The sequence below is a fragment of the Miniopterus natalensis genome, chromosome 2 (genome assembly GCF_054644295.1).
Source record: "Miniopterus natalensis isolate mMinNat1 chromosome 2, mMinNat1.hap1, whole genome shotgun sequence".
Classification (NCBI taxonomy): Eukaryota; Metazoa; Chordata; class Mammalia; order Chiroptera; family Miniopteridae; genus Miniopterus; species Miniopterus natalensis.
In genome coordinates this window covers 132,892,337-132,918,705 of record NC_142082.1, presented here as the reverse complement: position 1 = coordinate 132,918,705, position 26,369 = coordinate 132,892,337, and the positions used below count along the sequence as shown (strand labels likewise).

The 26,369-nt window shown below is 44.0% G+C and overlaps 1 protein-coding gene and 1 pseudogene across 1 annotated transcript in view; one reads left to right on the top strand and one right to left on the bottom strand.

The window, feature by feature from the left end:
- PPM1H (protein phosphatase, Mg2+/Mn2+ dependent 1H) overlaps positions 1-26,369 on the bottom strand; it is a 234,592-nt gene that overhangs the window by 178,405 nt on the left and 29,818 nt on the right. The window lies entirely within an intron of this gene.
- On the top strand, positions 25,264-25,359 carry LOC148093822 (U6 spliceosomal RNA; annotated as a pseudogene).

Below are 26,369 nucleotides of genomic sequence, written 5' to 3'. Positions count from 1 at the left end.
TGAGGACACAGGTTTAAGGAAATAATTACAAATTGTGACAGTTGCCAAGAAGGAAAATAATTAAGAGCTATGAGAAAACGTAACGAGGAGCCCTAACTTAGATAAGAATGTTACAAGGGGAGGGAGGAGGGACTGGATGGAAGGTGAAGGGATCAGCCAAAGAACGTATGTGCAAAACCTACAGACACAGACAAAAGTGTGGTGATGGCCAGAGGGAAGGGTGGATGCGTGCTGGGTGGAGGTGGGCAGAGTGGGGGGTGGGGGAGACACACCTGTAATAGTGTAAACAATAAAAGTAAAGTTAAAAACAAGAATGTTAGCAAAAACTTCTTTAAGGAAATTACATTTAAGCAGAGGCATGGAGTTGGCCAGGTGAGGAGGGAGGGAAAAGAGTAGTCCTTGCAGAGGGAAGCAAGCAGAGGGAAACATGTGCAAAGGCCCTGAGGCAGAAAGTATCTTGGAAGAGGGGTCATGTTTTAGGATATATAACTGAAGAGATATTCCAGAGATAGATCATGAGCCTCACTATAGACTATAGAGAATTGGGGTTTTATCCCAAATGCAATAGTTACACATTAAAGGGTTTGAAGCAAGGCAGTGCTGTGATCTGACTTGAAATTTTAGAAGATCATTTTGGCTGCTGTCCAGTCCAGAAAATAAATTCGAGGGAGACAAAAATGATAGCGGGAGACCACTTAGACCATGGTGAGACGGTGTCTGGTACAGGGTGGTGGCAACGTGAAATGGAGAGAAGTGACTGCGAAAAGAGAATGAAGCTTGATTAGGTAAGTCCAAAGGACCAGGGAACTGGATCTCTGAGAGTCCAAGTTACATACCTTTAATATCCTAACCTCAAATAAATTTTAAAAGCAGGACATGAATCTGAAGTGAAGATGGTCACATTCTCCAGCTGTTGGTGACAGCTGGCTACCTTTAATATGGTTAGCTGTCTCCATATGGTTAGTTGTCTCCATATTACTTTGGGCCAAATATAGAAGGCACACCCTGACATTCTGCAACAACCTTTCTAAGCCATTACCAAGACTCGGGACCTGAGAAACTGGGACACAGCTGACTCAAGACTGCTGAGAACCATTTCCCAAGGTCAGAGATTATTTATCCCCTGTTTAGGAAAGTCCAAGACTAAAACTGACAGACATTCTCATCTATATAGGCATGCTTTCAAATGTCTCTCTCTTTCAAAGAAAATTAAGTTGACATTATCTTAAGAAAAGCATGAAAACATTTAGATAGCTTCTTGCCTTACGTTAATTTAGGAACAAAAAGTAAACCGCTTTGCCCTTTTCAGTCCCAGTACTGACCTGTATAACACTTGAGCAGTCACCCTTGGGTCTCCCCATGATGAGAACGGAGGGGTGGAAAGAACATGTAGCAGTAGGGGAGTGACAAAAGCTCACAGTCAAATGGCAGGTACTCTGATATCAGTCCCCTGCAAGAGGGCGGGGGTCCTAATGGCCACGGCTGGGTTCCCACAGCACTGCCCCTGGGCAGGTGATGGCCGCTGAGTATCCACGCACTGGGGGGACCTTTGTGTTTATTTACATACAGATTCGAGCCTGGGAGAAGCCTTACTGTTTCTTACACAGAGGCAACCATTTCTGGTCATATACTCAATAACTGGGAAAGCCTAGGTGAGAAGTTCTCAGACAACACAGGCATGACTCTAGGGCAGCGATTTTCAACCTTTTTCATCTCATGGCGCACATAAACTAATTACCAAAATTCTGCAGCTCACCCAAAAATATATTTTTTGTTGAACTAACAAAAAATATAGGTAAAATTTTGATTCATTCACACCGGATGGCTATTGTGTTGGCTGCCGTCGTTTCTTATTTGACAATCTAAGGGAAAAGTGGCCAGTGCCCCTGACTAAATAGTCAGGTATTGCACGTTTTAAAACTTCTTGCAGCACACCGTTTGAAAATAACTGCTCTTGGGGAGGGGGGTGGGACGGGGTGGAATGGGTCACTGGGGAGATAAAGGGATATTTGTAATATTTTAAACAAAATAAAATAAAATTTTAAAAAAGAAAATCGCTGCTCTGTGGCATGACATTCTAAAACATAAGAATGTTCATAAAGCCTGGAAGCTCTGATGAGGCAATCCCCAAAAAGTGCTAATGAGAAGAAAAGTGAGTGTTGCTATGGAAACCTGAAGGTGTTGCTTTTGAACAGTCAAGCTAAAAGTAAGGCAGGCACAGAACCAAAGGCAAATACCTTGAGGAAAAGCATGTAGGGTTAAACACAGGATGGTGAGGACAGGTAGGTAAGTTCCGTCAAGAATCCAAAGGCCAGGCCCGCTCTCCCTCCAGCGAGCACAAGCTTTCCCTTCCCCCTCCCCTGGCCCCAGGCACGTTACCTTTGCCCTTCTCTCTCCTAAGCTCCAAGGGCCCTTCCCTTCAGTTTCTGTAACTTGTTTCCTGGGCGGACCCAGCCCAGCTGGCTCACTTCTACTAACTCTGTAACTTTCTAAATAAACTTTCTCTTACAATTTGAAAACAAAAATGGAAGGAAGGAAGGAAGGAAGGAAGGAAGGAAGGAAGGAAGGAAGGAAGGAAGGAAGGAAGGAAGGAAGGGAGGGAGGGAGGGAGGGAGGGAGGGAGGGAGGGAGGGAGGGAGGGAGGGAGGGAGGGAGGGAGGGAGGGGGGGGAGGGAGGGGGGAGGGGGGGAGGGGGGAGGGGGGAGGGGGGGAGGGGGGGGAGGGAGGGGGGGAGGGAGGGAGGAATCCAAAGGCCAGAATGAAATGGGGGTTTCAGAAATTTTGCCTACAACAAAATTAAGTTTTACAGGGGTGGGCTCTTGTTAAAATATCATGAATATTTTTAAATAGCAAAGTTAAGGAAGGGGTATTTCTGGTACCTGGGGTTAATGGAACTTATAGTTGGTTTCTTTAAAGAAAGAGTTCTTCAGGCAGAATAAGTGAACATTGCTAAGGTAGAATGAAAGTCCAAGATAAATAAAAAGACTGTGAAAGAGCTGGCTCAAAATGGGTTCAAGTCACCTACATGGTTTTATCTTTTATTTCCAACAACTTGCAAATGTTACTGCTGATTCACTGTTGGTGAACTTTTCAGGAAGAAATCCTAGAAAAGTGGGCTTCACTAAGGCCTCTGAGAAGGTCCTCAGGACATACTTACTGACCCGATGGTCAGCTGGGGCAGAACAACGTGGCGAATGAGCATGTCCAAAGAGGACTGGTCTTGGGGAGGGAGAGGCACTAACTCCAACCCTCAGCCTGATGAACATCTTTGATTTGAGAGCAACACAGAAAGCAAAGTTATCACCTGTGTGGTTGGGAGAAAGCAGGGGTCACAGTGAATTTCCTGTCCCACTGAATCAGGATTTGACCTTTTTTTTTTTTTTAAATATATCTTTATTGATTTCAGAAAGAGGGAGAGAGAGTTGAAACATCAATGATGAGAGATTCATTGATTGCCCCCAACTGGGGACCCAGCCTGCAAGCCGGGCATGTGCCCTGACCTGGGAATGGAACCACGATCTCCTGGATCCCAGGTCAATACTCAACCGCTGAGCCACGCCCAGCAGGGCGGGATTCAACCATCTTTACAAGCTGGAGAAATAAAACAGGGGTCAATAAAAGGTCTGAACGTGGGTTGTTAAAAACAAAGAGTACAAATACAGAAAGAGGAGCAAAAATGTAGGAGATGCTAGTAAAACAATCAAGAAACCAAACCAAACCACCCCATAGTTCTTAGAAGACAGGTGAACTCAATATGCTGGCACCAAGACCTCAGGCGTGACCTTACGCTCCAGTGACAGAACAGTTTAGGAAATGACGGTGGTGATCCACCTTGCTCTGTTCAAGGCAAATCGGGCCACCGGTGCAGTGATGCACTCAGTGCTTTATGCTACTGCTACCTACAGGCTGAACACATGTGTCCCCCTAAAATTCCTATGTGGAAATCCTGACCGCCAGTGGGATGATATTCGGAGGTGGGGCCTGTGGGAGGGGATTAGGTCATGAGGGTAGAGCCCTCATCAATGGAACTAGTACCCTTATAAAAGAGTTCTCCAAGAGCTCCCTTGCTCCTACCTCCATAGAAGGACAGAGCAAAAGGACAGATTGCTGTCTGTGAATGAGGAAGTAGGATCTTCACCTGACATGGAATCTGCTCGGGCCTTGACCTTGGACTTCCCAGCCTCCCAAATTGTGAGAAAAAATTTTTTGTATTGTTTAAGTCATCCAGTTTGATATTTTTGTTATAGCAGCCTCAGCTAAAACATCCACCCATAAAAAGGAGTGGGGGAAAATGAATGTATGGAGGCAAGTAATTAAGATGGTGAAAAGACTTAAAACCATGTTCCACAAGGATGTTCAACTCAGGAAAACGAAAACGCAAGCAGGCAGGAGCTGTCCTGGAATGACACACTGTCTGTGCTCAGGACCTCACCTGCATGTCTCCAAAAGGTGGAACCAGACATAAGACCAGAAGCCAGTTGTCCAAAGTGAAATGGGGTGGCTGCAAAGTCTGAGTTCACCATTGTATGAGGGTTCAAGTGGGAGCTGGGTGCCACTCGAATAATGTAGAAAAGACTGGTTAGATTTGGATACCAGTAAGAGTCCCCTGCAAACATGGCATTCTGTTACGTAAGTTCAATGACTAGTTCCGAAGTTGTGCCCAGCTGCCCGCAGGCAGCAAGCCCAATGATGTAACTGCCATATCCTGTTTTTTTTTTAAGCACACACTCACATGCCATGGCTTCCCTTAGCACAGTATCAAGATGAGCTTGGGTCAACTGTACGCCTATCTTGAGTAAAAGTTTAAGTTCTTTCCACTCCTACAAACATGCTGTCTCAAAGTTTATTTCTTGCAGTCTCTTATCTCAGAAACGGACGTATGGTGTTCCCTGACTTAGACTACGTATATTTTGCTCTGACTAGAAATACAGTCTATGCTCAGTCTGAGACAACCGTTCTGGAGGTGTACGCCTGACCAAAGATTTTTAAATCTTGGCAGGGTCTTCCTCCCAGGACTTACATACGGTGTGAGCAGCCTGCTATTACGAGATGTTTTGTGGCAGTTGTGTCCGCAGATGCACTGGGCTTCCTGGTTACTGAACACAGACCAGGAGGTAACAGTAGTGAGGCAAGAAGCACTTTCACAGAGAATGGCTGCCCCTCGGCCCCGGAGTGGCCAACACTCAGCACTGGCTTCCATCACTGCCTGAGCGACTCTCCAGCCTCATCCCTCACTGCTGATCTGTTTGTAGATTTTCCTTTCATGAACCCTGACACCCCACCACCACCTCTGGTCCTGTCCTGCCTAACAGTGTGAATGCCTTCCCTGCCCCTTTCCTCCCAACCCACTGAGTGGCCCAGCTCACAAGCCATCTCCCCCATGCCACCGCATCCCACCTGCTTCTGTTCTCCCCAGGTGTCCGTTCCAACAGAACCAAGGCCCCTCTGGCAGAGCTCCTGGTGTCTGTCTCATCCTGTGGCAGCATGTCCAGCCCCTCGCCCAGAACTTGGAACAGAGCAGGCTAGCAACACATATTTACTGCATGAACAAATAACTTCCAAATGCTCAGCTCCCCCTAGATTAGAACAAACTCCTTGAGGATGGAAAGCATTTTATTCTAAGGTACCAAATAATAATAGTAACTGATATCAACTGAGCTTACCATGCACCAGGCCCTCCACTAAATACTTTACATGAACAGTCTCCTCTAATTTCTCCAACTACCCACGAGATATCTATGATTATCTCATTTGAGATGAAGTAAGGGAGTCTTCAGGAGGTTGCCTGAGGCCATTCGGAGGTCCTGTCTCAGAATCCAGACTACCTGCGATCTGAAAGCACTCTGCGCCGGCACCTGGTGCAACCACCTGGGGGAAGAAATGATTCACCCACACTTGCAGAGTGAAACCACACAGAACGGCTAACAGAGGCTCACTCTGCTAGACATGGAGCTCCCAGTAGAGACCGGAGAGTGATTACTATTATTTTGTCTTTGCAGGGATGCCAGCTCAAGTATTTTAAATAAGAAAGGAAGGAGTAAATCTGACGCACTCAATTTTGGTGCCTAAAACGAAATTTTATTTAGTTTTCAGTACCTATTTCCTGTTTAAAAATGTTACCCATGCTGAGAGGAGAAAACCGTTCTCCAGCCCATCAGGGGGTGTCGAATGCTGCCGAGATGGAAAGATACCCGGGCATCCGCTGGATGAAAAACCTCAGGAGGAAATAATAGGCCACGGTCTGAGTGCTGTTGTGAAGCAGCTGGTTTCAATTTGATGCTATTTTTACTTCCGCTCAAGACAGAAGTAGCTCTGACACTTGACGCTTTGGTTTTTAAACTGCGTTTTGAGGAACCCTAGTGTTCCAAAGAAGGGTCTCAGGGGAGGGTGGTGGCTGGAGGGTGAAGGTTAGAGTTTCAAGAAAAGTTTGTTTGAAAATAAATGGTTCTGCTGTTTAAAACAAAACAGAGAAACTGAAAACCATTATTTTAAAGGTATTTGAGACAAGCATCTTCTCTCTTATTCCTATCACCTGTGGCAGCAATTGGGCTCAGTTCTGTTGGAAGCCAACCGTTTATGTGCCAGTGGATTTCCATTAGATAGCCTTCGCCTCGTCCACCTGCACCAGCTTCCCGCCCCCTTGGCGGGGGAAGTCAGGAGAATGGGCTGCCCCAATGAGTCACCACTTATGAGGAAGCTGTTTTCCTTCCCTATCCTCATCAGGAGACTGCAGGGGGTCTTCCCGCCCTTTGCCTAAAATAGATACAAATGCTATGATTAAACCAGGGTTCAGAACCCTGGCTGCACACCAGAATTTTCTATGATGCTTAAAAATGGTATTGATGGCCAGGCTCCTCCACAGACCAGTGAAACTGGACTCTGGGGAATAGGGTCCCCTCCTGGGCATTTCTGGATTACGCCTCCAGGGACTGTGACAGGCAGCCAGGGGTGGGAACCTGGGTTAGCCTTCTGCTCTAAAGTGTCTCTGCTAGAAGCAAATGTCCACAGGACTGTAAAGCTTCTATTACTGAAGGTCCTTACTTTCAAAGCCTATCAACTTTGAAAATGGACTTTGAAGAATAGAATAAATTTTACTCTAATTTAAGAATGCCCCTAGACAAAAGTAGAGAAAAAAGGTGATTTAAGTGGGACAATTTTACACAGGCACACAGATAATTACATATATAAAATACACCTGTGATATAACTTCGGCGCACTTTAGTATTAAACAGACATCTTCCCAGGGGAGAGCAGAATACACTGTGAAAAGCTGCTGTAAAGAGGTAAAAAAAAAAAAATTTTTTAAATTTTAGAAAAATTTTGCAAAGATCAAGCCTGACTGAGACTATTGAGGAGGCAGGATATTAGGTTCTCTTTCACTTGGCAAATTCATACCCATCTTGGAGATCTTAACTTTTGTTATTTCTTCTGTGAAGCCTTCCCCAAGCCCCATGTTTAGATTAGGGGCTTGTCCTCCATGCCAGAGCCCCCTGACATTTGAGTCTGTAGTACCAGCGTGGGGGCAGCAGAGAAAAGGCACCTAGTGCAGGTGAGGGCACATACTGACTATGTGATGATGCATGTGGATTGCTCGGGTCAGAGCTCTCAATTCCATCCCCTCCTCTGATCCGGTATCAGCTGGAGAGTCAGCCGGGGCTGCTCCTCCACCCAGGTGGGGAAGAGCACATTGCCCCCTCTGCACACGATACCACCACTCTGCCTCTCACTGGTCCTCGCTCAGCTCCACCTTGGGACATTTCTAGCTCAGCCTCTGTTTTGGCTCCACTTCCTTCCTCAGCTCCTTAGATGCAGACATTCCCTGTTCCAGGCCCTCTTCCTGCTGTCCATAGATGACCAGTGTAGCACTTGGTTCCAACTGTCATGCATATGGTGAGGTCCCACCCATCCGTGTCTTCCGCCCAGACCCTGAACCCAGATTTATGAGCTGGATACATGATAGTCCGCAGCACTGGGGAGGAAGCACCTCACCTGCATAAGCCAATTCTTGTAATAAAATCCTCTAATATACACACACACACACACACACACACACACACACACACACCCCCACACACACACACCCCCCCCCACGTACTTGTTCCTCTTCTCTGGTTGAACCTTGGCATCAACCTGACCCACCCCTTCCCTCTGCCTCACCTCAGCCCAAATCAAGTCGATTCTCTCCCCTAAACAGGTCTCTGATTCAATCCCGTCTCTCCATGAACAGTGTCACTGCCTAGTTCAAGATGTCATCTCATGCTTCACATAATGCAAATACCACCTGACTGGTCCCCTACCTCTAGGTCAGCTCTGCCCAATAGAAACTTCTCAGATGATGGAAAAGTTCCAGACTGGCACTCTCTGATATATTAGCCACTAACCACCTGTAGCCATTGAGCCCTTGGATTATAGCTAGTTATCACTGAGGAACTGGTATTTTAATTGTAGTTACTTTACAATTAAATTTAAATAGCCACATGTGTCCAATGGCTGCTATGTTTCATAGCAAAATTCTAGATGACCAGGGTTATTGGTCTAAAAAATGCAAACAAACATGACAAATAATACAGACATTTCTCAAAAACAAAGAAAACTAATCAAATATTAGAAAATTCAATACCAATAAATAAAATTAAAATAAGTCCATGCATATAAAAAATGAGGAAAGCTATTTACAGCAATTACCTCAGTGTTTGAAACTCTTCATTTCATTCAACAATTGTGCAACTACTAGGCACCCTGCTAGATTTTAAAGTAAACTGGGCAGTCCTGGTTCTTGCCACTGTAGGAGAGCACTACAATCTAGATTCAGTCATAGTGCAATGTCGTGTGTGGTGAGAGTTCTAACAGATGCCAAAACTGGGAGGAGCAATGGAGGCTTTGCCCCAGGCACTGCAGGCACTATGGGAGGCCACAAGAAGGGCAACCTCAAATCTCGGGTAATTATTTCTTCCCTGTAGTTTTCTAGGCTTTCTGATATTTTTATAATAGAACAAAATACTTGATTTTAGAAATGCAAGTCTGATGTCATTTCTGTTTTAAAAGTATTCAGAAATACTGAACAATTTCTTAAACTCTCTCTCACACGTACACACAAAGTAATTTCATACCTCAATGCCTTTGCACATGAGGCTTCTACTGCTTGGCATGCTCACCCTCCTGCCCACCCCACAAATCTCCAGCTCCGTCTGTTTGCAAATGCCTATTTATCCTCTGAAAATGAACCTAAATAGCTCTTCTGTGGAATTCTTCACTTTACTCCTCAGAGAGAATGTACGTATATTGATTTCTATGAGTGACCTTCACTAAAATCTATACTTCTTGAGGTCAGGAACTGCTTTTATATCCCATCACCTACCTAAACTTAGTACTGTAGAAGAAACGAAGTTGTAGTACCAACCCTCTTTGTCCATCAGGCTCATTTCTGCCTACCTCCATTCCAGCTCCCCTCCAGACAAGCAAGGGAGGAGACCCTCCTAACAGTTCCCATTGAACATGTGACAATGACAAGCCACCATTACCAGCCATGGCATCACTGGGCTATGAAGCAGGCATGTATGACTCCCAGATGAGCCAGTTCTACCTCCATCCCATTCTTACCTCTGGGTCCATATGGCTGGGTGGGCAATTGGTCACAGGCCCCGTTTGGGAGCTCTGTCATCTCTCTCCAGTCACATCTAATACTAAATGTCTGGGTGGGTCCTGACATTTAAACGGGAGCCAATGGCCTTTTTTCTGACTCAGTGTTAGGACCCTGGATGCCTTTGAAGCTTCTAATCAAGTGGAATTCGGATTCCCATGGTGGAGAGCCTCCAAGAGCCTCCCAGTGGGACATGGGGACTGGCACGGCATGATTTGGGCACTTCTTGGATAAATTCCACCGAAACAGTACCCAAATCCACCCTTGATCCCTGACATGAGCAAGACAATAAACCATGTTTGAAAAGACTGCCTGCTGACAGCAAGAACAACAATATACTAGGAACAAGGCCTAGATTCCACTCATGGCAACCACAGCCCCTCAAGCACCTCTAACCTAACAGTCTTCACTCTATCACTGGTGAAGTGAATGCACTGGGTATAGGGTCACTATCATGATCATACAGCCATCTGAGCATTTATAAATATCTTGCCAGGCCCCAAACCAACAATTCAAAGTCCAGGAATCAGAGCCAGCAGGAGGCATTTGTTCACATAATTGCATTCTTCTCAGACTGCTGGATCCTGTGCAGTTAAAACAGAGCCTAAGGCCTATTTCTTAAACTCTCAGCATCCTGTTGCAGCTCTGCACCCGCATGACACCTGGAGCATGACACACGCTTTGACAGAGATGGGACCTAACTGACCAAAAGGACATCAAGTCCTGGAGCAAATCATGCCACATTCAATGTTAATGTGACAAAACTTGAACTCAGATGTTGAGATTACACCCCCTCCCCCCAGTCAGTAAGATAAAATCCTTAAAGACACCTGATTTGCACAAGTTGGTTGCTTATCATGAAACATCAGGAGTAACTTCATCTTGACTTGTTAGGAATGAGAGCATTAAAGAATCACATGTTTGGGTTACATCCTAAAACAGAAAAAGTATATAAGCACAAAACTGGTGAAATCCAAACAAAGCCTATACTTTAATTAATAGTATGGCACTGTATTTGTTTTCTATCGCTACGTCATAAATTATCACAAAGCAACACACTTTAAAAATTTTTTTAAACAACAGAGATTTATTATCTCTGAGTTTCTGTAGGTCAGAAGTCCAGGCACAGTATAGCTGGATCTCACAAGGTTAAAATCAAGATGTTGATTGCACTGTGGTTCTCCTTTGGAGATCAGGGTCCTCTTTCCAGCTCACTGTTGGCAGAACTCAGTTCCTTGCAGCTATAGGACTGAAGTCCCTGTTTTCTTGCTGGCTGTTGGTTTTAGCTCCCAGAGGTCACCTTGAAGTCCTAGCCACATAGCTCCCTCCACAGGCAGTTTACAACAGGGCTGTGGCTTTCTTCTAAGCGAGCGAGAGAGTGTTTCTGCTGCTGCTGCTAAAGTCTCCTTTGGGCTCATCTGATTAGGTCAGGTCAACCTGGGATAATATCCCTTTTGAATACTCCAAGTTAATTGATTAGGGACTACAGTCACACCTACAAAATCCCTTCTGCCGTGTAATGTGCCATAATCACAGCATGGTATCCGGTCCAATTCACAAGTCCCGCCTACGCTCAAGGGAAGGGGATGATGATGCGGGCGGGGCATGCATACCAGGGGGCAGGAATCTTGAGGTCACCTTGCAATTCTGCCTACCACAGGTGCAAGTGTTAATTTCTTAGTTTTGGTAACTGTATTATGATTATGTAAGGTGTTTACAATAGGGGAAACAGAAAAACTCTGAAGTACTTTTGCAATTATTCTGTACCTCAAAAGGAAAAACTTGAAAACATGGCATAAAAATCATTCGCTTCGAAATAACACAACAATTTGCGAATCTGTAACATTCTGTTCTCTGGCCTATGTTATTCTGTTGAATTTACCAAAAGGGAAAGAGCTATGCCAGGGCTATACAACTTCTCTAGAGCCCCATCCCAAATCAAATCACTGAGATAAGAACTACAGAGCATCACGTCACACACTTCTTTATCTTCAAATAAAGGTGAATCGTCCTGAATTTAAGATAACCCTCACAAAATGGCTACGTAAAAGTCTGCTGTAGCCCTGGCCGGTGTTGCTCAGTGGTGAGAGCGTTGGCCCGTGCATCAAAGGGTTATGGGTTCGATTCCCAGTCAAGGGCACGTACCTGGGATGCAGGTTTGCTCCCTGCCCCTGGTGGGGGCACGTGAGGGTGGCAACCAGTCGGTGTGTCTCTCTCACATTGATGTTTCCCTTTCTCTCTCACTCTCTCTCCCTCCCTCCATCTGTCCCTTCTACTCACTCTGAAAAGCAATGGAAAAAATGTCCTTGGGTGAGGAATGACAAAATAAAACAAAACAAAAGTCTAGTGGACATCTATAGTCAATATTTATTTCAACTTCAAAAGTTTCTCATTAATGAACTCTTTTTAGCATAGTTTCTTTTATGTTTCACCACCATTGTCTTTGGACCTTCCTATCTCATATAGCTCCTGATATTCTATCACGATTACTATATTTATCCAGCAAGTATCACATTATACACATGTACACCTGCAACATCTCTCTATATATAACTTCTCAGTGCCAAATCTCTCCACTGGAAATAATACCTCTGTAGTTAACATAGTTACCAAAGGGCAATGTGTTAATAATTCAAGTTATCTTGTATATTTTGGACACATACAATTTCACATAACTGAATAGTCTGAGTAAAGTTATAGGGCTAGAAAAATACTGTATTTTTTAAACAATAAACAACATAAATGGAACAATTATCATCACTAAACGCATATAGTCACTCTGTGGACAAACGCATTGTCCACACCCCCTCTCACAATGATACCCATCAAGACATAAAACCTCATTTTCTAAACTTGCTGGCTACAAGATGTTATTAGAACTGTCAATCAAACAAACAAGAAAAAACAACCAATTCATAAAACTTCTAAGAGTTCAGCCCCACAATACTTCATCAGAAGTGACAAATTAGGGTGAGAGAAATATTTCATCACAAATATTGCATCACAGAAATGTTTTTAAATACTTGCACCATACAGAATATTTGAGATTTTCTATATTTCACAAACTCCACTTATGGAGACCAAGAAGCAAAGGAAGATCAGGAAGGCCAGAAGCTGCTGAAACGGGGTGTGTGCTGCTGGTTTTGATTTGCGGGATCACACCGGCATTTAGAAAGCGGAAGGTCAACCCATTAGTAGACTGGAGCAGAAAGACAGGAAAACCAATCTGACTACCCAATAGTGGCTAGCTGAGCCAGAAAAAAGGGAGATGCCTCTGCAGGGGAGGCAGGGAGTGAGACACTGAACTGGCCTAAGAGAGGGGGCTCAGGGAAGTGGCTGTATACGGACAAAGAGGGAGGTGCCATGTGTCTCACTCAGCAGACATGAGGAACAGAACAAACTTCCAGGCAGGCCAAATAAGATGAAGGCAGAAAATAAACAAGGAGGCACATGGTAAGTGAAGTGGTCATTATGAAGCTGTGCAGACTGTTTCCAAATAACAAAAGGGCAGCTTCCAAAAGTTCGCTCATTCAACAAATCTTCATTAAACACCTACCACGTACCAATCACTGTACTAGACTCGGGAATACAAAGGGATCTAAAGTGTGGTCCTTGCCACTCTTCAGAAGCTAACCAGGCTAGAGGGACAGACAGACAACCAAGATTTAAAGTTCAAGATGATAACAGCCAGGGCTTACTAAGCCTTTCCTAATGTGCCAGGCACTGTGCTAGGAGCCTTATTTCATTGTTTATTAATTCAACAAATATTTATTGAGCACCTACTAAGCCCTAGGCTGTCCTAGGTACTGAGATGATTGCACTGAATGAGACAAACAAGGACCCTGCTGTCATAGTGCTCATTGTATTTATGAGAAAACAGACAGTAAGTCAACAAATGAACAAGGTGATTTCAAATATTGGTATGTGCAGCGAAGACAATGCATGGAGAGATGTGATGGCACTGGGGGTAGGGGAGAGCTGTAGTAATCGTACACGGTGGTCATGGGAAGTCACGAAGAGGACATGTGAACTGACCTGCAAGACAAGGGGGCACCTGCCAGGTGAAGGTGAGGGCAGTGCCCAGGCTGAGTAGATGGAACTGCAGAGGCCTGAGCTGCAGGCAAGGTCAGTGTGGTCAGAGAACAGAAAGGAGGCCACTGTGACTGGAGCCTGTGAGTCTCTGAGGTGGTCAGAGGCGACAGCACAGGAGGCCTGGAAGCAAGAGCGCACAACCTACTTAGCGTGGTTAAAGCTCACTCTGGGAGCTGTATGAAGAAAGGGCAGCAACTAGAGTGGACGCAGGGAGCCAGCTAGGAAGCGGTTAGGAGTCCAGAAGAGGGATGTGGAGCACAGTGAAGGTGGGGAGAAGGGAATGATTACGGGATATATTTTAGAAGTAGAGCCAAAAGAATGTGCTGATGGTGGGGGGTGGGCAGGGAGGGAAGGCACACGGAGCACAGTGCCCGAGTATGTGACCTGACCATCAGGTTGGAGGGTGGAGCCATTTACTGAAATTTATGCTGACGGAGGATCGGGGTTTAAGGGGAAGGGAACAGAGGCGTTGGAAACTGAGAACTCTGTCCTTGGTGACCAAGGCAAGAGGAAGAGTCAAGTTCGGGGGTATTTAGAGACAATGGAGTAGAAAGTCTAGAATCTAGAACCAAACCCTGGTTGATCAAACAAAAGAGGAGGGGCCAGCAAAGGAGATTTTGTAAGTAGCAGAGCTATAAGGGAGAAAACCAGGAGGCTAGGCCTGGAGAAGCCAGTACAAGAACAGAATGTTTCCAGGAGGGGGTAGTCATTGAGCCACGGGGCTAGGCGAGAAGTCAGGTGCCGACCACTATATTTTGCAATATGGCAGGTCACTGGCGACGTTATGAAAGGGAGTTCCAAAAAGCAAGTTGGGGAGGAAGTCCAGAGAAAGGTGGAGAGAGTACAGAATGGAATATACACAGAAGCAGAATCAGGAATTACAAACAGCTGTTGAAGCATTTACTCAGCTATTTCATTTATCCTCAGCTAAGTCCATTACACAACTAAGAGATTATTTGCCTAAAGTCTTGTAAGTGATGCAAGGTGATACCTACAGCCAGTATCAGAAACCCACACTGGGGTTCCAGAGCCTGCACTGTTGTGGAACTTCAGGAAGTTGAATGGACTTTAACAAGGGTTTGTGGTGACCTAGGCCCATGGTTTTCAAACTGAACTACTCAAAATCTCCAGCAGCGCCTCTTTAGAAACCGTGGCCCAAACTGTTGACGGGAATTTGTTGCTTGGCCACATGCAGCTTCAACATACATCCATTCTGGAGCCAAAATTCCAAATTTCAAAATCAAAAGGTTCTCAATATTGAAGACTCATTATTGTCAAGATGTCAGTTCTTCCGAAGTTTATCTATAGATTCAAAACAATCAAAATCAAAGTCTCAGCATGTTATTTTTGTGATTATAGACAAATTGATTCTCAAGTTTATAACAGAAGCAAAAGGCCCAAAATAGCCAACGCAATTATGAAGTGGAAGAACCAAACTGGAGGGTTAATACTATCCGACTTCAAGACTTACTACAAAGCTACAGTAATAAATCAGTGTGGTACTGGCAAAAGAACAGACAAATAGATTAATGAAGCAGAGGAGACAGCCCAGAAAGAGACACCATAAACAGAGCCAGCTGATCTTTAACAAAGGGACAAAGGAAAACAACCGACCAAAGCTGGTCTTTTCAACAAATGGCGCTGGGACAACCACACATCCACATGCAAAAAAATGAATCTAGACCCAGAGCTTACACCCTTCACAAAAATCAACTCAAAATGGATCACAGACATAAATGTAAAATGCAAAACTATAAAACTCCTAGAGGTATAACACAGGAGAAAAATGTGGATGACCCTGAATTGGGCACAATCCGTGAAATAAAGAATGGATGAGCTGGACTTCAATAAAACTGAAAATTTCTGCTCTGCGAAAGGCACTGTCAAGAGAACTAGGAGACAAACCAAAGACTGGGAGAAAACATTTTTTAAAGACATATCTGATACAGGACTGTTATCCAAAATATACAAGGAACTCTGAAAACTCAATAATAAGAAAACAAACAACCTGATTAAAAAGTGGGCCAAGGACTTTAACACTCACCTCACCAATGAAGATATACAGATGGCAAATAAGCACATAAAAGGCGCTCCACATCATGTGTCATCAGGGAAATGCAGATTGAAATAACTATGAGAATGGCCTATCAGAATGGCCAAAATCCTGAACACGGACACCACCACATGCTGGTGAGAATGGGAAGCAACAGGAATTCTCACTCATTGTTGGTGGGAATGCAAAATGGGACAGCCACTTTAGAAGACCCCGGGGTGGCTTCTTACAAAACTGAATGTACGCTTACCATACAATCCAACAGTCATAATCCTTGGTACCCAGTATAGTTAAAAATTTATGCCCACATAGAAACCTGTACATGGATGCTTATAGCAGCTTTATTCATAATTGTCAAAACTTGGAAGCAAACAAGATACCCTTCAGTAGCAAATGAATAAACTGTGGTATATTCAGACAACGGAACATCATTCAGTGCTAAAAAGAAATGAGCCATCAAGCCATGAAAAGACATGGATGAACATTAAATGCATGTTATTAGCTGAAAGAAGTCAATCTGAAAAGGCTACGTATTGCATTATTCCAACTATATGACATTCTGACAATAAACATAAAAAGTCAGTGGTTATCAGGGGCTGGGGGGGGAGAGGGATGAATCAGCAGAGCACAGAGGGTTTTTAAGGCAGTGAAGCTATTCTGTATGACACCATAATGGTGGCCACGTGTCATTACACATTTGTCGAAACTCATAGACTGTAACACAGCAAGAGTGAACCCTATGCAAACTATGGAGTTTGGGTGACAATACTGTGTCAATGTACATTCATCAGCTGTAACAAAGGTACCACTCTGGTAGGGGATGCTGACGATGGGGAGGGCTATGCGCGTCTGCAGGGAGTATGTTGGAAATCCCTGTACCTTCCTCTCAATGATGCTGTGAGCCTCAAACTGCTCTAAAACAGTTTTTTTAAATCAAAAGGCTTACAGCATTAATCATCTGCAGACAGTGTGGTGAAAACAAGGATGAGTTTTAACAGCCCCCGGAGAGTTAAGAGCCATTAATGGCTAAAAGTTTCACAACTTTGATTTTGAATCTTCCAATAATTACTCATGGACTCTATACAATACCCTCAGGATGTATAGATAACCTGGGGACATATAGAAAATAAGCCTAACACTAATGCCTTTAAGATGTGGCTGTCTGGAATTTGGAGCTTATTTCTCCATAAAAGCGATGTAAGTACCTAGTGATTTTGTTCATATCCACCCTCTCTGCAAAAATGCATTTTGAAACGCTTGCTGGGACTTGAGGAGAAACCATCCCAGTTCCCTAAACTGGAAACTCCATGAAAGTAGCCACTTTAGGCTCAGTGCCCGGTACATACTTATCGAGTCGAAGATGCAATCAACTATAAAAGGAGCCATCCGTCTGCATGCCGCTAAGAAAAAATGCTGCCAAGTAAACTATTACAGAATGCTTCCTTGTCCCTCAGAACTATTTTATAATTATTGGGAAAGCTTTATATAATTAGATTATCAAACATCTCTCTTGTGCCTATGTCAGAAAATAAACTGGTTAAGATATCCCTAACACATGTCCACATACCGAGTTGACTATTCTGACTCTGACTATGCTGATGGCCATTTTTTCCAACTGGTGCTCCTCTGTGGTCTCTGGGACAGTCTTCCAGCTGCCAGACACTCAAATGCCAGTTTTGAGGCTGGCACTTTCTTGTTGTTACCAGATGTCACAACAGACGGCTTTTCAGATAACCAGGACTCATATCTTTGGTGACTACAAGAGCCATACACGTGCGCACATGCGTGCACGGGCATGATAGTGTCTGTAGAGAAGAACTCTTTCTTGGGAATTGCTCTGGTTTATGATGATTACAGCTGCAACTCTCAACCATCAGCAACTGTGCAAAGTATCACAACAACAATTGCTTTCATAGCGTGTGCTCACGACCTTGATGTCTTTTTAGCGCCTTTAACATTACAGAAAAATTTCAAAGCCTTTTAAGGAATGCTGGAGTTTTATCAGCATTTCCAATCTGTCTAAACTCAATTTCCCCTCAAATCACAAATCACTCGAAAATAAGCAGCTGCCGTGCTAAACTGGCAGACAGTTTGATAAACTGGCGTTCTACGCTTCAACAACAGTCCTGTGCAACTTATGAATTGGACACACCAGCCCCTTAATGCTTTGAAATTCCTTTCATCCCTCTGAAGGGATCTACCAATCTCTGCTGTTTTCAAGTTGCACAATTTATCATCTGGAAGGCAATACTTTTGCCATAACTCTATAACACGGTTTCAGCTACTTATCTTCCCTCTCAAGTCCCACAAAGCGCTTGGTTATTTCTTTGCAAAAAGGTACAATCTGGGGTCATTCCTCTAACAAAAATTTGCTTCGCTGATATCAAACTGACATCCTGTTGCTCTGTTTCTGTGCCTTTTTTAATGCACACAAAAACTTTTTGTCAGTGTTGAATCACGAGTTAATATTTTTAAAAAGCTTTCATATGCAATTAACCTCATCATTTGTATCACCAACAATATACATAAACACAATTGCTGAGTCCAGATCTGCACAATCACAGGTGATGGCAACAGTGTGTCAGGGCTGTCCAGCCAATGGTCATAAGATGCCATCACAGTAAACACATCCTGGCTTCAGAGATATTAAAATATGGCGGTGGGTGGGGGGTGGGGTACATCTATATTGATGGAATATTGATACGATATGGATGGAATAATATCTGAGACATAAATGAATACTCCTTTAATATATATAAAAATTCATTTCCAAAGATGGACACACCAGAAATTCCTCCCATCCCTGTGTACACATGCTGCTCCTCCATCAAGAGATGAATTCACTCTCCCCCTCAATCTGAGCTGGCCTGTGGCTTGCTTTCCCGGAAAGAATGTGGCAGAGCAGCCAGGGTCCCTGCTGGATTCCCCAGCCCAGCCCAGCCCAGGGAACAGTCTCACTATAAATCTTCCCATTCTGCCCCCACTCACTAGTCCCCACGAGCAAAGGAACTAAAATACAACACATAATTAGCCTTAAATAGGGGCAGCAGCTACTTCTGCATTTCTTTACCTATAGATTTATAATAGACGCAAAATGCTTCCGAGGTTAATTAATTACAGATGTTTAAAATGAGGGAGAACTTTGTTTTCTCTTTAAAATGGATCTTTCTGTTTATCAAGGCAATGTTGTCTAAGTTAATTAAGTATGGAGCAGAAAGTTCTCCATGCAGACACTTTTAATTAATTCTGAATTACGAATTCCCACGTATGTCCCCCAAGCAGGCAAAAACGTAGAGCATTGGGAGACAGAATAAAAAGGCACAGAGCAGGAAAAACACACCACTCTTGTGTTTGTTGCTTTTAAAATTTATCTAATGTTATAAACAGCTTTAACAACACCCACCTTCAGGGTGGTTTTCAAAACAGTGAGAATATACGCAGATCATCGCACACTTCTTACTTAATTTGTTCCTCTATGTCCTTTCATGTTGCTAAGAGACTGTCTTTTTCAAGGCTCAAATACACAGATTTTTCCAAATTTAGAAAACAGGCGGACTTATAGGAAAGCTTCAAAAGGCAGCCACTTAGAGGTAAAAAACTTATCTGGTCATGATCAACCCGTATTTCTCGAAACAACTTCCTGAAATATATTATTGAATGCTTGGGTCACTAATGCAAACTTCAAAATTAATCATCTCTAGTATGTGGCTCTCTTAATGTATACACATTCAAATTTGTGATATACCTTTACTCCTTTCTGAAGAAAAAATAACAGGAAAGTCAGCCTTCCTGTTATTAACAGGAAAGACCAACAGCCTTCAACTGGTTTTAAGACCATGAGGAGGCTCTGCACATGTCTTGATTTTCAGTGACTGTTCAGAGCATGTTGATCACGATTAGGGTTAAACTGTAACCAAAGCATCAGTTCGGGGAGCTGGGAACGATAACAATATCAACAGTAATATTTTGTTCCTTAAGTTAGAAATTAGGGCACAAAGTATAACATATTGTTAAACATATAAATTATAGGATCATGATATTACAAAATACTTTTTTATTCTTTCCCTTGAAACTCCTGGGTGTACCTATGTAGTTGTTTATAGCTTATTGACTACCTGACAGAGAGCCTGGGGAAGGAAACAAAAAGGTAAACCGGTGCCTCTGAGAACTGAAGATCAAAAAAAAAACCCCAACAAAACTGATACTAGAATGTAAATTGATGGGAAAATGGTTCATTTACAAGATGTTGACAGACAAGCCTCAGAGGCACACACCTCTATTCATTCATTCATTCATTCATTCATTCATTCATTCATTCATTATTGCTTTTAGAGAGAGGAAGGGGGAGGGAGAGAGAGAGAAACATTGATGTGATAGGAGAGTGAAACACTGATCAGTTGCCTTCTACACGCCCCATACAGGGGATCGAGCATGCAACCTGGGCATGTGTTCTGATGGGGAATCAAACTGGCAACCTTTTGGTGCACAGGATGATACCTAACCAACTGAGCCATACCGTCCAGGGCACCACATCTCTTTAGAAAGGATGCCTTTTGATTATATTTTTAAACATCCAAGTACATATTAAAGGAATTTTTATAGGGGTATCTGTACCACTAACCATAGAGGGCCATAGGAACAGGCCAGCTTTGCTGAGACAAATCACCTGCCTTTATCTGCATGTGAAACCACACAACCAGACCCGACTTTGAAAACTCAACCAGCCTCGCACCCCGGCCTGCCCAGGCTGTACGTCTGTGAAGCATGCACAGCCTTCTCAGGAGGCAGAGGGAGCAGGACTAGAAAGATCCATGAGTAGCCCCAGTTTCGCCACTCAGGTGAGCCATTGCACTTCTCTGAATACCTGATTTCCTTGCCTGGGGAAGGGAGGGAAGATGCATGGGAAAGCATGGAGGTGGGGGAAGCAGCTGGTGTCTTCTGAGCACAACCCATGTGGCCGGCCACTGTCCTTACATCATCTCATCTAATCCTCACACAGTTTTCAATTTTATGAAGGGGAAAGTGAGGCCAGGGAAGGCAGTGCAGGTGGGATGTAAACTCGGGTCTCTCTGGTTTCCAAGCATTATTACACTCACCTCGCCAATTCTGTTTCCAGAGATGGAAGACAAAACTTCTCGATGCTCCCACACACTTCTATCTCCATGTGCTGGGACATCATTTCCAAGGCACGTCTCAGAGCTCATCCTCTCCAGCAAACTCTGTGACCTTTTCCCCTCACCACCACAACCTAAACCCAGACATGTGAGGGGAGCAGAGTTGGCCACCCCAAAATATGCCTCTTTGGGATACTGATTATTTTAAGTTAGTTACTGTTAAGAAATGAAAAGAGTGAGGAAAAACCTTTGACCTTCCCCCTAAGTGCCTAAAAGAATTCAGAGGGCCTGCTCCAGGAAGAGAGCTATTATCATAGATAACTATAGTTTAGCATGAACTAGGTGAGAGACAGGGAGGAGCCTACCAAGGCCCCTTTGATCCAAGTGCTCTCTGTGTCCCATGGTTAAAGACGGCCCAGCAAACACTATTTTACCAAACATTTGCTTTTCTATCTTCCTGTGAATAGCCTTCCTGCTCTTTCAAGTCCCAAAGGATAAGCCCCCTTCTCCTTAGCTCTATGTCCTAAAAGACTGCCCAACCTGTCTTGCTCCCAATGGAACCTTCTTATGTACATATGCAATAAATTTGGACATTTCTCCTTTTAATCTGTCTCATGTTGATTTGATTAGTTCAGCCAGAAAAACTCAGAAAGATGGAAAAATTATTTTTTTCTCCCCCACTCACACTCCTTGGTTTTCTCGGGGCTAGTGAAAATCCCACACCTATAGAACACAGAGCACTTGGAGGCTACAAGATGCCAGGGTCATCACCTCTCTTTCCATATAACCTGATCTATGTTTGCAACAGGGAGTGTGCTCAGAACAGAACACAGGAGAGATCCCAGCCCTGCAATCTGGTGCTTCTAATGGCAGTGGAGGGCTCTCTGTGGCACAATGAACACTAGTATTCAACGGTACTTAGGTCACCAATGGCACCAGCCTAGTCTCCAAAGCCACCTTTCAAAACAATTAGGAGGTGAGTGTACACTTCTAATGAAAGAATGACAACCATCGGCACCCAAGTCCAATTAGTTCTCATATTTCTGTTTTTAAGTTACTTGAATTAGGGGAAAAGACTGAGGATCACTAATACTGAAACTCACTGTTTAGTTTCATACGAACTAGTTTCATAAAATCTGAAGCAAGCCAAAGAAACCACGACAGTCTGTGCCCTAGACAACAGAGGCCTGTTTGGTAAAACGATGTTTTTGTGCTGACGGGAATGGCCAGCGGTACTTGCTCTAAAATTATATACATTTTACAGAAGTTGCCTCAAAAAAAGTGCAGCCATAGTAGTGTGCATACAGTTAACCCTAAGGCTATCAAGGTGAATGAAAAGGGCAGAGCTGTTCTCTAAGTAGACACATCCTTAACATTCCCCACAGGTAAAGGAAACCTTTCCTGTGCACGTTATCCAATTAATGACTATAGCAGTCCCACCTTATCCGAAATTTTACTTTTTCTGGTTTCAGTTACCTGAGGTCAACTGTGGTCCAAAAATATTAAATGGAAAATTCCAGAAATAAACAATTCGTAAGTTTTAAATTGCCCGCCATTCTGAGTAGTGTGATGAAATCCCTCCCTGTCCAGCTCCACCTGCCCAGGGCGTGACTCATCTCTTTGTCCAGCGTATCCACACTGTAGACACCGCCCCCCCTGTGTTATCAAATTGACTGTCTCGGTATTGCAGTGCTTGTGCTCAAATAACCAATGTTTTACTTAATAATGACCCCAAAGCATAAGAGTAGTGATGCTGCCAATTCAGATATGCCAAAGAGAAGCCATAATGTGCTTCCTTTCAGTGAAGAGATGAAAGTTCTCAGCTTAATAAACTAGAGAAATTATATGCTGAGGCTGCTAAGATCTACGGGCAGGAATGAACCTTCTATCTGTGAAATTGTGAAGAAGAAAAAAGAAATTAGTGCTAGTTTTGGGGCCTCCCCTCAAACTGGAAAAGTTACGGCCACAGTGCATAATAAGTGCTTAGTTAAGATGGAAAAGGCATTAAATCTGTGAATGAAGACATGAACAGAAAACCTGTCCTGACTGACGGCAATGTGACGAGCCAGAAAGCACTGAGCCTACATGAACACTTCGGCAAGGGATCCCCTGAAATAACTGGCCGCATTCACATAACTTTTATTACAGTGTTATAATTGTTCTATTTTATTATAGTCATTGGTGTTAATCTCTTACTGTGCCTAATTTACAAATTAAACTTTATCATAGGTATGTATAGGAAGAAACATATAGCATATATAGGGTTCGGTTCTATCCATGGTTTCAGGCATCCACCTGGGGTCTTGGAAGATCTCCCTTGTGGATAAGGGGGGACTGCTGTAGTAACCTGCTGCAAGGTGCAGTGGAAGCAAGTCCCTGGCAGCTGGCTCTGAAGAAGCAGAGCCTCTGCCCCAGACATCCCTGGGGCTCCTAAATATCACTCACCCTTGAAGATGGAGGGACAAGCATAAGGAGGTTCTGGTTCCCAAAGACGGCAAGGAGGTGAAATTCTATAAGCTGCTAATTCTGACACAAGCTTTTAAGGGTAAATAAAACAGGAGAATAGAATAGAAAATGAGTGAGAAATAATGTAAGCGTACCATGGTTTGTTCACTTCAAACGGTTTCTCTCTAACCAATTCAGAGGGCTGAATAACCAAATATAAAATTCTTTTTTAAATGTTTAGGATTTTAAAAAAATGTACACAGCAGAAACACTCTGGCACTATGTGTGAGAATGTTTTCCAGACAAAGTACACATCCTCAGGACTTGTCCCTAGCCCTCTCTGGCACAGCCTAGTGAGGACCAAAGTCATCGATGGGGTGCCCCCAACCCTGCCCAAAGGGGCAGTCTTACCTGGATCAGCATCCTGACTTCCCTTTGTTAGCAGAGGCCTTGGACAAGTCACGTAACTTGTAAGAATCACTTCTCATCTACATGGTAACACCCGACTCACAGAATTACTTTGAGAATTGAGATAATATATGTACAATCCTTAACACAGTATCTGGAACATAGGAAGGACTCAATACTTGTTGAGGCTCTCATGACTGTAATAATTATTTTTATTCCTTAGAATGACAGAAGGATAGTGGATAAAGAACCAGCAGTGATGTACAACAGAAGGAGGACCTATTTATAATCTGAAACACCAGCCACAGTTTAGAGATAACCACCATACAGGCCTGTCTCCTCTGTGGAAGAAGTAACTCCCTGTCAAGCAGGCTGAAGGAGTCTAATTAGGCTAAATATCTGACCACCGCTTTTGGATGGGGTACTTACATTGCAAGCAGACTGGTGGGTTTTGGAGGACACAACCATGATGCCCACCCATCATGGCTATTTCACTTTGCAAGGCAACTCTAAGGGTAAGTGCTGACCCCTCCTGAATGACATAGGGACGGACTAGAAAACAGACTGGAGAGGAGTCAGAGTTTATGGCCACTGCAGTTCAGACATCGCCAGGATCCCAGTTCCTCCTATTTGAAGTAACAAACACAATTCAATTCTTAAGAGACGCCCGTCCTCAACAAGTTGGAGAGCCTCTTTAATGCGCTGAGACCGAGATAAAAACAGCTCGTGAAGAGGTGGAAGTGAGTCTGCGGCAAATTCTCTGAAAGGAGAGCACGGGAGCCTGGCGAGAGACACAGCAACAGGAAGACAGGCACACTCCTGGCCCAGAAATACCCGGGAATGTTATTTTAAGGTTTCCACCCTGATGTAATCTCACCTTCCATATTTTAGTGCTTTCGTGACATTTGAAGGAAGGGCAGGAAAATAACAACGAGGGATAAAATGGATGCTGGTTAAGTAACAACTAGGCCCCAGAGCCAGTTGTCACTTACTCACCGAGGATAGGAAATCTGTCCACGCTTTTAGATCCAGCTGGATGGAAAATGATCATGGATATCTACCCACCCAAATCCTTCCAATGGCAGAAAAAAAGCCACTAACAATCAACTTTACTTAAGATTTCCAAACTCGGTAAGTATAACCAGCATTGTATCTAGCTGTCACTGCAGGGGGCAGGGAGGGAGAGCAGAGGGGTGCAGGGTTTAACGAATTGAAGTCTCTCAAAAATAGTACTCAGGAGTACTCGCTTCAGAGCACTTACACTGAAATTGGAACGACACAGCCCTGGCCGGTTTGCTCAGTGGTTAGAGTGTCAGCCCTCAGACTGAAGGGTCTGGGGTTCGATTCCGGCCAACAGCACGCACCTCAGTTGCAGGCTCGATCCCCAGCCCTGGTTGGGGTGCACGCGGGAGGCAACCTACTGATGTGTCTCTCTCACATTGATGTTTCTCTCTTCCCACCCCCCTTCCACTCTCTGAAAAGCAATGGAAAAAAATATCCTCAGGTAAGAATTTAAAAAAAAGAAAAAAACTGGAACAACACAGAGAAGATTAGCATGGCCCCTGTGCAAAGATGACATGCAAATCCATGAAGCATTCCATATTTCTTTTAAAAAGATACTACTTAGGAATTAGGATATATATGAATATTTATTCAAAACAGATTTGCAAGGGTCCATCAATTTTTAGAAGAGAACTGAGGAATGGAAGGGAACTCCACAGTTTGGTGCACACTGACACGCTCACATTCAACCTGATTACTGGGCAACGCTTTTCTGAAAGGCTGCATTTTCTGGAGTCACCCTGTAAGAGAAGGTCTTAGTGGGTGAGGAAAGCTCAGACCATAAGCATAGGGTATGAAAACATAACACACCCTTGAGTTATGGTTAAAACTGTTCCTACTGCCACCACTTCAACCGGTTTCCGTGCGCTGCCGGCCGGCCCTCCTCTTGTGGAACCGAGACAGCACTGAGAAGGCAGGAGGCTGCGCTCCCCTCAGCGCCGGAACGAAAAGCCGTCGTGCGCTTACGAGTGGTCATGCGCACGCACGCAAAGGCCCACGAGCAGAGCTGTGGGGTATAAGGCTGATTTTGACAAAAGCAAATATTTGTTTGTGCCGTATTTTCCTGAAATGCTCTAATGGACTGCCTCATGGGACCTAAGAAGGGGAGAAACTCAGCAGCAGACAAAGCTTTGCACATCCTGTCATGACACATAGGCGAAAGGACTGCTGTCAGATGGCAAGCTGGGAAAGTGAAGGCAGGAGAAACTGCCTCCCTTGTGACAGAGGAAAGAAATTTCAAAGCCACAGAGGTGTGTGATCTATTCAGGAGTCACTCAGGACAATCGGGGTAATGAGCACTGTGTCCCACTTATGTTTGCAGTGGGCTTTTTGTCTTCTTAATAGTTCATAAAAGAATAGTGTGTCTAAAATTGATGACACTTTAGCATATGAAATGTTAATTTCTTGGAAAAAATCAATAAACCTACAAACTTTAAAACAAAACTTTTCCAGCTCTGGCCTAGATAGAGCTCAATAGCTGCAATAGCTCCTGGCCACGCCAACAGCACTCACATGCACGGACCCTCCCCAAGCACTGGAGATGGACTCAGAGCCA